The sequence below is a fragment of the Ranitomeya variabilis genome, chromosome 5 (genome assembly GCF_051348905.1).
Source record: "Ranitomeya variabilis isolate aRanVar5 chromosome 5, aRanVar5.hap1, whole genome shotgun sequence".
NCBI classification, from domain to species: Eukaryota; Metazoa; Chordata; class Amphibia; order Anura; family Dendrobatidae; genus Ranitomeya; species Ranitomeya variabilis.
The window spans coordinates 460,308,278-460,322,322 of record NC_135236.1 but is presented as its reverse complement, the minus strand read 5'-3'; the positions used below and the strand labels follow the sequence as shown (position 1 = coordinate 460,322,322).

Below are 14,045 nucleotides of genomic sequence, written 5' to 3'. Positions count from 1 at the left end.
TTTTGGATGTTCTGCTTATCCCTTCTTGAGGATCCACTAGATTCACTTCTTCATCATCAGAAGAATCACTGGATGAGGATGTTTGATTAGCTGGTGGCAGATATTCTTCATCAGACAAAGATAGTTCACTTTTATCATCGCTTTGAAACATAATCGCTTCAATCTCTTGGTCAGTCAGACACTTGGAGGAAGAGTGTGCCATTGCTGACTAGATGTTAGCAAACTAAAAGAAAAAACAATGAACAGAATCAGGGTTGTCCACTCTTTGCTTGTGTGTGACACACTGTAAGTGTAATGTCCCCCCTTCTTCCTCTCACCCTCAGCAGCTCTTACCTTTTATACTTTTAGGTGGTGTACAATTCTCTGGATTTTTCTGGCTCACAAGCTCTAGCCTTTGCAAGCTTCTTAAGGTACCGTCACACTAAACGATATCGCTAGCGATCCGTGACGTTGCAGCATCCTGGCTAGCGATATCGTTTAGTTTGACACGCAGCAGCGATCAGGATCCTGCTGTGATGTCGCTGGTCGCTGAATAAAGTTCAGAACTTTATTTGGTTGTCCGATCGCCGTGTATCGTTGTGTTTGACAGCAAAAGCAACGATACCAGCGATATTTTACACTGGTAACCAGGGTAAACATCGGGTTACTAAGCGCAGGGCCGCGCTTAGTAACCCGATGTTTACCCTGGTTACCAGCGTAAAATGTAAAAAAAACACAGTACATACTCACATGCGTCCCCCGGCGTCCGCTTCCCACACTGACTGAGCGCCGCAAAGTGAAAGTGAAACCACTCACAGCGGTGACGTCACCGCTCTGCTGTTAGGGCCGGCGCTCAGTCATTGCAGGAAGCGGACGCCGGGGGACGCATGTAAGTATGTAGTGTTTGTTTTTTTTACATTTTACTCTGGTAACCAGGGTAAACATCGGGTTACTAAGCGCGGCCCTGCGCTTAGTAACCCGATGTTTACCCTGGTTACCCAGGGACCTCGGCATAGTTGGTCGCTGGAGAGCGGTCTGTGTGACAGCTCTCCAGCGACCAAACAGCGACGCTGCAGCGATCGGCATCGTTGTCGCTATCGCTGCAGCGTCGCTTAGTGTGACGGTACCTTTAGAAACAGAAACTGAATCAGATTTCCTCTCAACAGCTTATCTTATCACAGGTCCTTCAGCAATTAGCTCACAGTGTATACTGTCCTCAGTACTCTATACACAGCTCATTACTGTGTTCCGAAGGACCTGAGGTGATATCATGGCCTTATCACTCCCTCCAAAAATCACATGACATACTCACATGTTATTATCCACACCCTGGCCCCTCCACCAGCATTACTGAGTACAAATAAAGTAACTTGAGACACAAACACTACTGAGAACATGATAAAAATTGCGGGGGCCTAAAAGGCCCCCAATTCGTACAGATGTAGTTTTCACCAAACAAGCATTGTTACACCATAATGCCTATGAAAAAAATTACATGAACAACTGGATATTATCAACAACGACAACATACTTGAGGAATACCTGGAGTTTCAAAATTCTAACTAAAGTAATTTTGCAGATAATAGCAAAAATGTAAGCATGGGTGCCTAAAAGGCCCCAAATATGCGTTCTAGGGTTAAAAAACAGCATGGAGAAACCTCTATTCTTGATAACCAGTTGTTAGGGCTAGCAGAACGCACCGAGTAAATATAGATGTTTATTATTTATTTTAATAGCCAGTAAAGGCTAAGTATACAGCTATGATTTGATAATAATAGCCTTGGAAGCTCCATTGGTATTAACCCTTTCTCGGGCTATAAACATCTGCCCCAAGCCATCCACTTTCCCTCTGCTGGTTAAGAAAATTATGCAGGAGCCTCCGCCATTTTTTTTGACAAAAATGATCTTTTAATAATTTAATACATGTACAGTAAGCTGCACAAAAACTGTACTAATTGTATTTGTCACTGACATCTATATAGCTATTTTATGTGTCTTTACTGTATGTAATCCATCTCTTCTATCCTGTCGCTCCTGCTGTGATTTTACAGTACACGGTGTTAGGGCTAGCGGAATGCACCGAGTAAATATAGATGTCTATTATTATTGGTGTGTTCGCAGCCTGGGGTCCACCGTGCAGGAGGAACCTGCTGCTAGTGAATGGTGGCACAATTTGGCAGTATAGGCTAGCTCTGTTACTTCACAGAGTAGCCGTGAAAGGAAAGCACTGCGCCCTGATACTCACAGGAGCACAAGCTAACTGCCGAACTGATAGCAGTCAGTGGTCATGCAAGCACACAATCTCCTCACCGGAGGTGCCGCTATTCTAGGGGCTTATTTCAGCCGGGTCCCTGAATACAATCACACATAACCACAGTGGCGCAAAGCACATAACTTGGATTGATACTAGCGCATGGTCGTGCAGTCATGCGAACCTTTTATAGCTGCAGCAAGTACAGGACCTTCCCAGAAGGACCAATGGGAGGCTGCCACAGAAGTTGAGCTCCTTCAGGACCTTCCTAGAGGACCAATGGGATTAGCTGCAGTACCTGAGCATGTGACCCTTGATTTCCAACGAGAGATCTTACCCTGGGCATGCTCAGAAGGGGAAAAGCAGGACTTAGTCCCAAAAACTTAGTCCCTGCTCACCGCTGCCCAGTACTGGCTACAATGGCAGAAGCTGGAAAGGCAGCAGTAACCCTTTGCACAGAGTCAGGCTGAGCAAGACGCTGGGACCGACATCTTCGCCGAGCAGAATCCACAGCGGCAGGATAAGAATGGGAGACCGCAGCGGAGATGGCCTGAGATTCCCCCTGTGCAGAGGCAGGAACTCGACCCCTAACACCAGTCTTGCTAACTCTGCCAGCTGAGGGTTGCAGCCCCCAGTTGTGAATTTGCCTGGCTGGTTATCGAAAATACAGCGGAACATATGCAGGCTTTTTTCTTAAATTATTTATTTACAGTGCAGGTGCAGCTGATGAATACTCCCATCAGCCGCTCCTGCTCTCACTGTTATTAGCGGCAGCAGATTTCAGATGATGGGAGAGGTTGTGCCATCTGCTGACACCAGTGACTGGAGGGAAACTTTATACCTCCGATCATAGCTGAGCACGGACACTGTCTTTTGACAGCGTGGGAACTGCGTCTCTCTGACCAGCAGGGACGATTTCGCCGCCGGTCAGAAGCAGTGCTTGCCACGCTGTCATGCATATGACAGTGTTTCAAACACTGTATTGTCGGGCCGCCCATTCAAGTGAATGGGGTTCAGGTCTGCTGCTCAGTGTCTCTGCTGGACGACAGGCTGTACGGACACACCACATGCCACTGTCCTTGACTTTTCTGCAGCAAATACGCTGCAAAAAAAGTAAACCTGCATATTTGCAGCAGTGTTTCACCATCCTTTCAAGTCAATGGGTGAAAAATGCTCCGAAAATGCTGCAAAAACGCTGATAGAATTGACATGCTCTATGTAAAAAATTCGCTGTAAAGCAGAAAATTCCTGATGACAAAAACCCAATTTGTGTGCATGAGATTTCTGAAATTTCATAGGCTTTGCTGGTACTGTAAAAATCAGCTGAAAATTAACTTAAAAAGTGGCAAATATGCCAGTGTGATCATACCCTTACGGTAAATTCTGACACACTGACAAAACTGTGATGTTGAATATTGTCACACTGACCAAACTCTGATGACATTCTGATTAAAAACACAGATGAAACTCAGACCATTTTTTTGCATACATGAAAAATCATCTATGTCTGAATAAGCCCTTGCTTTGTGCTACTTAAACTTCAAAATAGCCTTAGACACGTTGGAAATGCATCACCAAGATTAAGGCTATTACCAGCTCAAAATGTTCAAAACTAAGATAACTATGCTAGTAATGTGGACAGACGAATTGTTAGTGCACTTATTATAGCATTTAGGCAATTTAAAAAAATAAAAAACTTTTATATGCTACAAAATACATTACTATGTTGCATCTTTGTATATGTTTTCCAGAAAATAATACACACAGTTCACATTTAGTGGCAATATGGACATTGACCAGATAGATCATACATTACATAAAATAAATAGTGCACATAGTACACATATGTTTCACATTCAAATATGACCTACGGTATTCAGGTATCGTCATGCAATGCCCAAGTAAATAGTGTAATGCAGTGTCATACACTATTTAGATTACCTCTCTCATTCGTGACTGCCAGGATTCTGTGTTATTTATAGACAAATTCTTCGTCCCATTGAAAAAGAACATGTCAGAATTTGGACATTTCCACTGTGGCAGAGAAAGTATTGCCAGTGTTGGTGTAATTAAACTGAACGTCCCTCCTTGTAGAATAGGTAATCTATGGATGAAAGAAAGCATTCAGTTATTTGTCATGCATTTGTCACCTAATTGCACAAAATGTAATTTACAATTTCACATTTGTCACATAATTGCACAAAAGTGTAATGTACAATACCAAAAACTGGAGTAAACCGGATACTGTACACAGGGATCCCACCAGGAATTTAAGGTACCCATGCTGGCAACATTTTCAGGGCCCCCTTGAGACTATCCCAAGCTCCACTCAGCTTCGTCTCCACCCCTTGAGCCTTTCACAGTCCCATCGCCCACTCTTGGAAAGCTTCACATCCTCACCAATCACACATTCACAGTTCCCATCCAACACCACATCACATACATGGACCGCAGCTTTGGTTTTAGCCAAAATATTTTTTATAGTAAGAAACAATATACACCTAAGGTATATAGGTGCGCGCTGGACAGTGGCAAATATAAAGGAAATAGGGTGCTGTTGTATACAGAAATGCCTCAAATGAAGGTGGTCCGCTTTGAAAACTCAATCAGTGATGCTTGTTGGTAAGCTATACGATTCAAAAAGAGTCTCTAAGGGAAACAAGCGCAGGATATCTCCGGCTAAAAATCAATACTTAAAATGTCAAGGGTGCATCCACATATGCTTACCCGAATCCTTGAGGGGCTGGAGAACCTTATGGATGCTGTCGTTGCTTTGGAGATCCAAGATAGGAATGGTCTAAACAGGTGGCTGCTCCGGCCGGTAACAGCCACCTAGAAACTGTGCTCAGGGAGAGGGCGAGGACCTGTGACTCCGGACGCCGCGTGAGGTGGAAGCGGTGAGTCCGGATGAGCTGCAGGACCTTTCTGGCGTCACAGGGCACGTGATCGCTTCCCTGAACCCGTGAGTGCAAGTGAACGTGAACGCAAGTACGGGGTGCAGTGAGGATCAGTCTCTACGCGTTTCGGAGACAACTGTCTCCTTCCTCAGGAAATAAAAAAATATTTTTTAAGCTGCCATAACAACAGGATAGACTCTTTCATCAAGGACCCACTCACTTCTAACATATCAAAAATTTCTTAAAATATCCAATACTCTTTTTAGGTGTATTTTATTTAATTTTGTTTAACCCCTTTGTAGGTTAATGACCAAGCCTTAATTTTGAAATCTGACCACTGTCAATTTATGTGGTGATAACTCAGGAATGATTCAACGGATCTCTTTCATTCTGAAATAGTTTTTACGTGACACATTGTACTTTATGATAGCAGTAAATGATAGCAGTATGATAGCTGTAAAATTTCTTCAAAACTTTTAAATTGTATGTCCCTAAATCAGAGAATTGCGTCACACAAAATAGTTAATAAATAACATTTTCCACATGTCTACTTTTCATAATTTTTTAAACATTTTTTTTAGGCGGTTATGAGGGTTAAAAGTTTCTAATTTTTCCAACAAAATTTACAAAACCATTTTTTTTAGGGACCACCTCATATTTGAAGTGACTTTGGGGGCCTATGTGAAAGAAAATACCCAAAAGTGACACTATTCTAAAAACTGCACCCCTCAACGTGTTCATAACCACATTCTAGATGTTTGTTTACCATTCAGGTGCTTCATAAGAAGTGAAGTAATGTAGAAGGAAAAAATGAACATTTAACTTTTTTTTTTACAAAAATTTTATTTTGGACACAATTTTTTTACTTTCTCAACGCTGTCAGGTGAAAATCAACAACAATATTAATTTTGCAATTTCTCCTGAGTACGCCGATACCCAATGTATGGAGGGAAACCACTGTATGAGCGCAAGGCAGGACCCAGAACGGAAAGAGCATGGTTTGACATTTTGAACATAAAATTGGCTGGAATCGAGAGGAGAGCCATTTCACTTTTCGAGAGCCCCTGATGTTCCTAAATAGTGGAAACCCCCACAATTGATACCATTTTGGAAACTAGACCCCTCAAGGATCTCGCCTAAATGTGTGTTGAGCATCTTGAACCACCAGGTGCTTTACAGAAGTTTATAACAGAGCTACTAAAAATTTTAAAAATCAAATGTTTCCCACAAAATTTTTCTTTTAGGCCCAAATGTTTTATTTTCTCAAAGGTAATAGGAGGAAATCGACCCCGAAATTGGTTGTGCAATTTCTCCTGAGTGAGCCAATATCCAATGTGTGGGTGAAAACTACTATTGAGGCACAGTGCAAAGCTCAAAAGGGAAGGAGCGCCATAGTGCAGATTTTACTATTATGATTTGAGGGTGTCATGACCCACTGGGAGAGCCCCTGAGGTGCCAGAACAGCAGAACTCCTCATAAGTGACCCCATTTTACAAAATACACCTCTTGATGAATTAACCTATCTGTGATCATTTTGACACCATCGGTGAGTCACAGAATTTTATGCCATCGGACAGTACAGAAAAAATTACATTTTTACCACAAAAAAAAAATGTTTTAGCCCCAGATTTAACATTTTCACACAATAAGCGGGTAAACTTGGCACCAGAATTTGTACCACAATTTTTGGTGAATATAGAAATACCCCATATATGGCCATACAGTACTGCATAGCCATTAGGAAAGTCTCGGTAGGGATGGAGAGCTATTTGCCTTCTGGAGCTCAGATTTTCAAAGAATAGTTTGCAGACTCCATATACAGAGCCCTTAAGGGCTACAAGAGCAGGCCCCCCCTTTTCCCCAAGTGACCCCATTTTGGAAATTATACCCTTGCCAAATGAGAACACTAAAGGTGGTTTATGCACATTGGGGATCAAAAGGGAGGGGGCATTTAGATTTGGGAGTGCAGAATTTGCTGAATTTCTTTTGGGGGGCAAGGAGCCATTTTGCTCTACCAGTAATGTGGAAGCCCCCTATATTTCTGTTAACAGATGACTGACCTGAGTGGGGACTTGCTTTCTTTTGTAGATTGAGTTGAAGCTTTTATTGGGAACAATTTTCATAACATTTGGGATCACATGTATCTGGCGCTCTACGCTGAGCACTTACTTTGGGATTTCCATCTAAATCTCTGCGTGACCTGATTCAGATAAAACCCCTGAGGGAACCAATCACTATAATGAGGCAGCAGAGTTACTCTGCACTCCATCTGGCCTCTGTCCAGCGTTGTTCTTTCTTTCAGAGGTGCACAAAACTATGGTGGACCGCGTTTTCATGCATGCCTTAAAATATGGACACCGCAGTATCACAGGTCAGCCGGCATCCACAGTGCCTCCATCTGCCTTTTTATAGGGAATCTTCCACTGTTGGTTTTGTCTGAATCATGTATATCAGAGATTTACATGGAAATCCTGGTGAAAGCACTCATTGTAGAGCACAGGATAAAAGTGTGCTGAGCCTTACTGCGATCTTTGGATGCAGAATGAACAAATCCACAGCAGGTGAAGAATTGGTTTTACTTATTTTTTTACGCCGTTCCTCGTGCGGTATAAGTGATTAGGTGACTTTATTATTCTGGTTGATGCGATTTCAGCGATACCAGATTTATATAGGATTTTTATGTTTCGCTGCTGTCACACACTGCTTTTTTTTGCAAGAAGAAGTGTTTGCATCGCCATATTTTGAGAGCTATAATTTTTCCATATTTCAGTCCACAGAGTCAGGTCATGGCTTGTTTTTTGCAGGACAAGCTGACTTTTTTATTGGTACCATTTTCAGGCGCATGACATTTTTTGATCGCTTTCTATTCCGATTTTTGTGGAGGCAGAATGAATAAAAACCTGCTGGAATAGTTTTTTTGTTTTTGTTTTTTCCCTCGTTCTGCGTTTGTTAAAATTAATAAAGCTGCTTTATTCTTCGTATCAGTACGATTACAGCAACACCATATTTATATTTTTTTGTATGTTTTTTCGCTTTTACACAATAAAAACTTTTATAGAAAAAATAATTATTTTTGCTTCGCTTTATTCTGGGAGCTATATCTTTTTTATTTTTCCGGTGTTGGACCTGTATGATGGCTTCATTTTTGCGGGACAAGATGTAATTTTCAGTGATACTATTTTTATTTGCATTTGTCTTTTTGGTCACATTTTATTCCACTTTTTCCAAGCAGATAAATCATAGTTTGCTACTTTTTTTGTGTATTTTTCAGGCGTTCACTGAAGGGGTTAAATAGCATGACACTTTTATAGATCGGATTGCTCCAGACGTGGCAATACCAAACTTGTGTACTTTTTTTTTACATAAGAATATTTTTTAATGATTAATATTATTTTGTAAAAAATTTTTTTTACATTTTTTTTTTAACTTCCTTTATACCTAGTCCCTTTATGGTACTTTCACTTTTTTACACCTTGAAGGTATGATGGATTGCAATACAAGAGCATTGCACTGCATTACACCTATATTGAAAGCTTCTGACCCCATGCTGTGAGCATGATCTCAGAAGCTTTCTGCAGCTTGATGACCCAGGGGTCATCATGACAACCTCGGGTTACCATGACAATAATAGGGCCCCCACAATGATGTCGTAAGGATGCCGATCTGAAGGCAGGGGAAGCTCCTTCCCTCTGCCTCCCTCCTGAATGCTGCGATCACACTCGCTCGCAGCATTTAGGGGGTTAACAGCCAGTGGCAGCACTGATACCACTCCACTGGCAGAGCTGAGATGCTGCACTGATCGGGCAGAAAGTGCTGATATTTCAGCATCTCCTGTGCCATCATGCTGTAATCGGTCAGTCAGATTGACTGACAGATCACAGCGATCTGAGTGCGGTGACCAACGGAATGGGTCCCTGCACTGCTTCTTGTGCCTCTCAGCTGTCACTGAGAGCTGTCAGCACTGAACTGTGACTGCGTGTCACACACAGTGATAGTTTAAATGCATGACGGGCATAGCCTGTCCTGGTGCGGGAACTGACATTCTGCCATGATGCGCTACGCCCATCATTGGATGTTAAGGGGTTAATGGAATGTGTCACATCATTTTTTTTAAATGAAAAATGAATAACACATACAAGGGATAAATACTATCATACCAATGCCGGACAATATATTACCATCACAAAGTGACAGAATAATATCACATACAAGGATTAAATACTACCACAACATAACCAGATGACATATTACCACCACATAGTGACTGAATAATACCACATACAAGAGACAAATACCTTCACACCTTGACCAGACCACATATTACCACCACATAGTTACCAAATACTACAATACTGTTCATTAATAAAAAAAAACCACAATGGTTATTGTCATGAACCAGACTGGGATTTAAGTCCCGTCTTCCCCTTTGTCCGGTCTGGCCATAATAGGGGTTAACTTTCTCAGCCTCAGTCTGGTCTTAGGTTTGCTATTTAACACCGTTGTGTCCTGCAGACAATGTCAGTTATTACTTCTGCCTACGGCGTGAGTAGCTGACCCTGTTTGCCTTGATTTGTCCTGCTGGTTGCTTACTGAACCCGTGTCTGTTTAACCTCTCTTCCCATTCCGACTCTGTGATCCCCTTTTGTGTATTGACTCTTTGTTTTTTTGACTCGGCTTGGACCCTGACCTGTTGTTTCGTCTCTTGTCTTTGGCATATCCGCTCCTGACTGGTACTGACCCATTTGGCTTCTTATCGACTCTGTGTTTGCTTATTCCCTTTGTACTCTGCTACAGTCTAATATTTGACCCAGCTTGTTTTGACTATTCTGCTGCCACCTGGTGGCGGCCTCGTCGCTGCATTGCAGGTCTGGTCCTGCTGTGTGCAGTCCTCCCTCCACTCTATTGCCATTATCCACAGGAGCTAAAAGCCACAATACTAGACCAGACCACATATGGCCGGACCACATATCACCACCACATAGTGTGATAGAAATATATATATCATGTAGATCTCACTTGCATGTATACTCCTCTATAATCAAATATATACTTATATGCTCACAGCTAATATATACATTATAATAAATGGTTTAAAATGGTTGACACAAATTAATATAACCCAGACAGATCATATGGGGTTTTCCATCCCTAAAAGCAGAACAGAGTCAGATGTTTGGTGACTGCTGATCAAATGTCTCAACTCTGTCCCACATACAGAACTCAAGTTTAGTTGCTTAATCCGCTGTCACATGAGCATTAATCACAATATTCCATATATGTTGAGATAACCAATGACAGAGGAGCTAGACAATATGGTAATTAACTAACCACCCCTGACAACCCCTAACCACTCCTTTCTATGTGAAAATATAAAACTATGTATGTACAATAAAGTACCAGTATTGATGGAATGTTGTTCTGTCACAGTTGTGTACAGTCCATTCTTGATGAGCGCTCTAAATACTCAGTCTTATTGGGAGCGGCCACAGCACACACAGGGATATATTTATCCAACCCAAATATTTCCATAACATTAATAGCGCCCAACGTGGGGCATGGATGAAACGCACACGGTGACCCACTACTGACCGGAAAGACGGAGGTTTTAGCCATGGCCTTGGCACAGGGGCAGGAGACTGCGCAGCTCCATAAGTAAGGTAAGAAAATGTTATCATCTTACCTGAAAGTCCCCTGTGCCCAGTCCTTGTCTATGCCTCTTGCCGGTCAGGTGTGGTCTGGTCACAAATTCCCAGGTAGTGTAAAAAATCCGTAGCCACGAATCCTAACCCTGGGAGGTGTCTGCTGTGTGCCATGTATGTGTTATGTGTGTGTGTAAAATCCGAGAGAAGAAGGAAAAAGTGACTGGGTGCAGAGGGGGGAGGAATGATATCAGAACGAGCTCACTGACAGATCCTCCGTTACCTCATTTCACAGTCAATAATATTGTAACCCTTAAGGTTTTACATGAACTTTGATATCACCATGTGTAGCGCCCCCACTGCCGCAGGGCCGAGGGGTACCCGGTGCCGGGCCTCTGCGTCTCTGCTCCGGGGTTGTCACGGTGGCTAGGCCCGGTCCATGACCCTGCCGAGGGGCGCACAGTGTAATAGATATAATGGATGATGGTGATGAGGCTGTAGTGGTGCAGTGCAGTAAATAACGAGGACACCAGGTTGCAGTCTCTTTACCTCTTTACTGAAGATCTCTGGGTCCTCAGTCCAGAATACGGTTCACCAGGCTGCGCAAGTCCGGCCGGTCCAATGGCACCTCCAGAGTTCTCTTCACAGGTGGAAATCTGTGCCTTCCTTCTAGCACTATGTGTTGTGGTCCTTCCCTGCTGTGCTTACGGAAAGTCCCCACAACTGTTGTGTCTGTTTCTTAAGTTCCCTCACAACTCAATTAGATGATGTTCTGCTAATCCTCCGTCCCTCCCTGGTGTTCTGGTTGGGATGGCACCCGTTTGACGGGTAGGCTCGGAGCTCTTCCGGGACCCTAGAGTCGCCCATCTCCACAAGTTGCCCCCCAAGACTGCATGGGTGATTTAAGTTAGACAGCCCGCCTTAGACTGACTGTCCTGCCGCTGTTTGGAGTATTGCTTGAAGCTGAATGTTATTATACTCCCTCGGCGTTCCGGCCACCGGTAGTGCGCCTCAGTAGGATGTTGCCTCGGTCTTACAGCACGACCCCTACTGGTATTTCTCCTTTTGCGTGATCTTGTTTCTCACTCAGCACAATCTATCTCTCTTCTAGTCCTTCCTTGGGCACCGCCGCTACCCGGAGCAGGCACGGTCCCGTTACGTTCGTTCAAGTTGCCAAGCCTCTGTCAGGATCCCACCCCTGACAGAGACCCTACTGTATCTTCCCCCACAACACCCTCTGCCACAAGGTGTTGCCTGGTTCCAACCCAGTCAGCTTTCTGATCTAACTTCCTGCCTGACCCCCAGTTTACCCACTATGGTGGGGAGTGGCCTAATGAATAGAACCCTTAGCTCCCCCCGGAGGCCCGACTGTGAAATGTATTGGTGTCTGTGATACCTGATCAGATGAACTCCTTCAGTGCCATCAGACGCACTATAGCTCCCCTTAGTGGCGGAGCCATAGTACTGCAACAACCAGGACTCTGGGGCGCTGCACTTGTATTGATAATGTACAACTTCAGCACCGGTCAGAGCTGCCTACATTCACACCAACATAGAACTATAAGCCTAATCCATCACAGCTTCAGCAAGGGGGGAGACATCCTCACATAAAAAAGCAACTTCTAAGTCCAATATCAGTCAGTGTACGACCCCAGTACAAGCTATCACAACTATTCCTCTGATGAAGATGAAGAGGGAACATCATACATGCTGTCCAGTACTAGAAAAGAAACCCACAGGCACCAAGAATGCAGGGGCAGATAGAGGCACCACCATTACACTATGTGCATTCCACCCCAAGTCAGGTGACAATCTTCCAGACCCAGGGATGCATCCCATGCCATTTTACCGAAGAAAGTAGCAGAAGCAGCAAACATATGCAGCCAGCTGGAATGATCTCTGGGCCATGAATGAAAATAGAAGCAGGTGATGCACTCTGGCCAATCATAAAGGAACAATTCAAACTTCCAGCAGAATTAGACGTACACGCTTGGGAGTCAGGGCCACAGCTAATTGAACAGCTCAGAGAGTGGGCCAAAGGCAGATTGGCAGGACAAGCCATGACATGAGCCAAGACAAGACAGAGTCTGTAAAGAAGTTTCACGGCAGAGTAATGCAAGTATTCCAAGACTTGGGCTTCACCATTCAAGACCAGATACACAGGCAAATGTTGGCACAGGTCTTTGTGCATGGACTGAGACAGCCAATCAGGAAACCACTGATAGTGGCTAGGCCTAGGAACAGGTCAATAGCAGTGGACTGACCCAGAAAAAATGTTTTATGTGCGCCTAGGAGACTGTTTATTGCCGATTGTCACCAAAACTGCCGCCATTATAGCACCACAAAGAGCGCAAAGAAGGAAAAGGGTGCCGTGCTGCTGAGAACACCAGAAGGGAAGCCAGAGGTGAAGATGCTGCGAAGTGCCGATCAACACACCGGAAGAACCGCTGCAGACTCCAGAGAGGAGACACCGACCTCAATAAGGTTAGCAAAGGGGAGAAGCTATGTTGGAGCAGGGGGAAGAAGTGATGGCAGATGCAGCCACAGCCCCTGTAATGCCCCAAGACCTTGGGTTGGATGCAGCCGCCGGTCTCATGGCACCCCCGGGCCTCGCCACGAATGCACCTGCAGGCCCCGTCTTACCACCGCAGCTTCAATCAGCAGGCCGGACCCCGCTGCCGCTGCAGTACCCATCATGCTGTTGTCCACAGTAGCCAAAGGGATTGAGTCCCAACCAGGGGTGCAGAAGACAGCCCCTCTCATGGAGACCACTGACCTGGAAGCGCAACCACCCTACAAAGACAGAAAAAGTGTCAAGTGTTACATCTGTGGCAAATTTGGCCATTACCAGAACCAGTACAAAGCACCCACGCCCCCGAAGAGACTGGACCCATGCAATCCAAGAGTTGGTCCAGAGAAACAGGTCAAGGAGGAAGTGCAGAAAGCAGTGAAGTACCCCGTCCATAGGACAGAGGCAAGCAAGCCAGGCCCGCAAGACACTATGCTCCTGACATGTAAAACTTCATCTGCAAAACCACTACCTCAAATTACCCTTAAAATGGATGGCGTTGTCAGATCCAAAGTGGTGCAGCCAGACGTGTGATGACACCTGTGGAACTCGCTGATCCCACCTGCCTATCAGAATCCTCTGTGTCTCGCATGAGCATTGATGGTCAAGTCAGACATTCTCAGCTTACAAAGCCACTGAGCGTGTGCACTCAGCCAGGACACTCTATCCTGTCCCAGTTTGTGGTGTAAAGGACCTGCCACTCAACCTGC

The 14,045-nt window shown here is 44.3% G+C and overlaps 1 long non-coding RNA gene across 1 annotated transcript in view; it reads right to left on the bottom strand.

Moving 5' to 3' along the window:
- The window catches only part of LOC143776257 (uncharacterized), a 67,933-nt gene that overhangs the window by 12,562 nt on the left and 41,326 nt on the right, over nt 1-14,045 (bottom strand). The window contains exon 2 of the long non-coding RNA XR_013215797.1: nt 4,172-4,334. This is a non-coding gene — a long non-coding RNA (uncharacterized LOC143776257). The remainder of the gene's footprint in view (nt 1-4,171; nt 4,335-14,045) is intronic.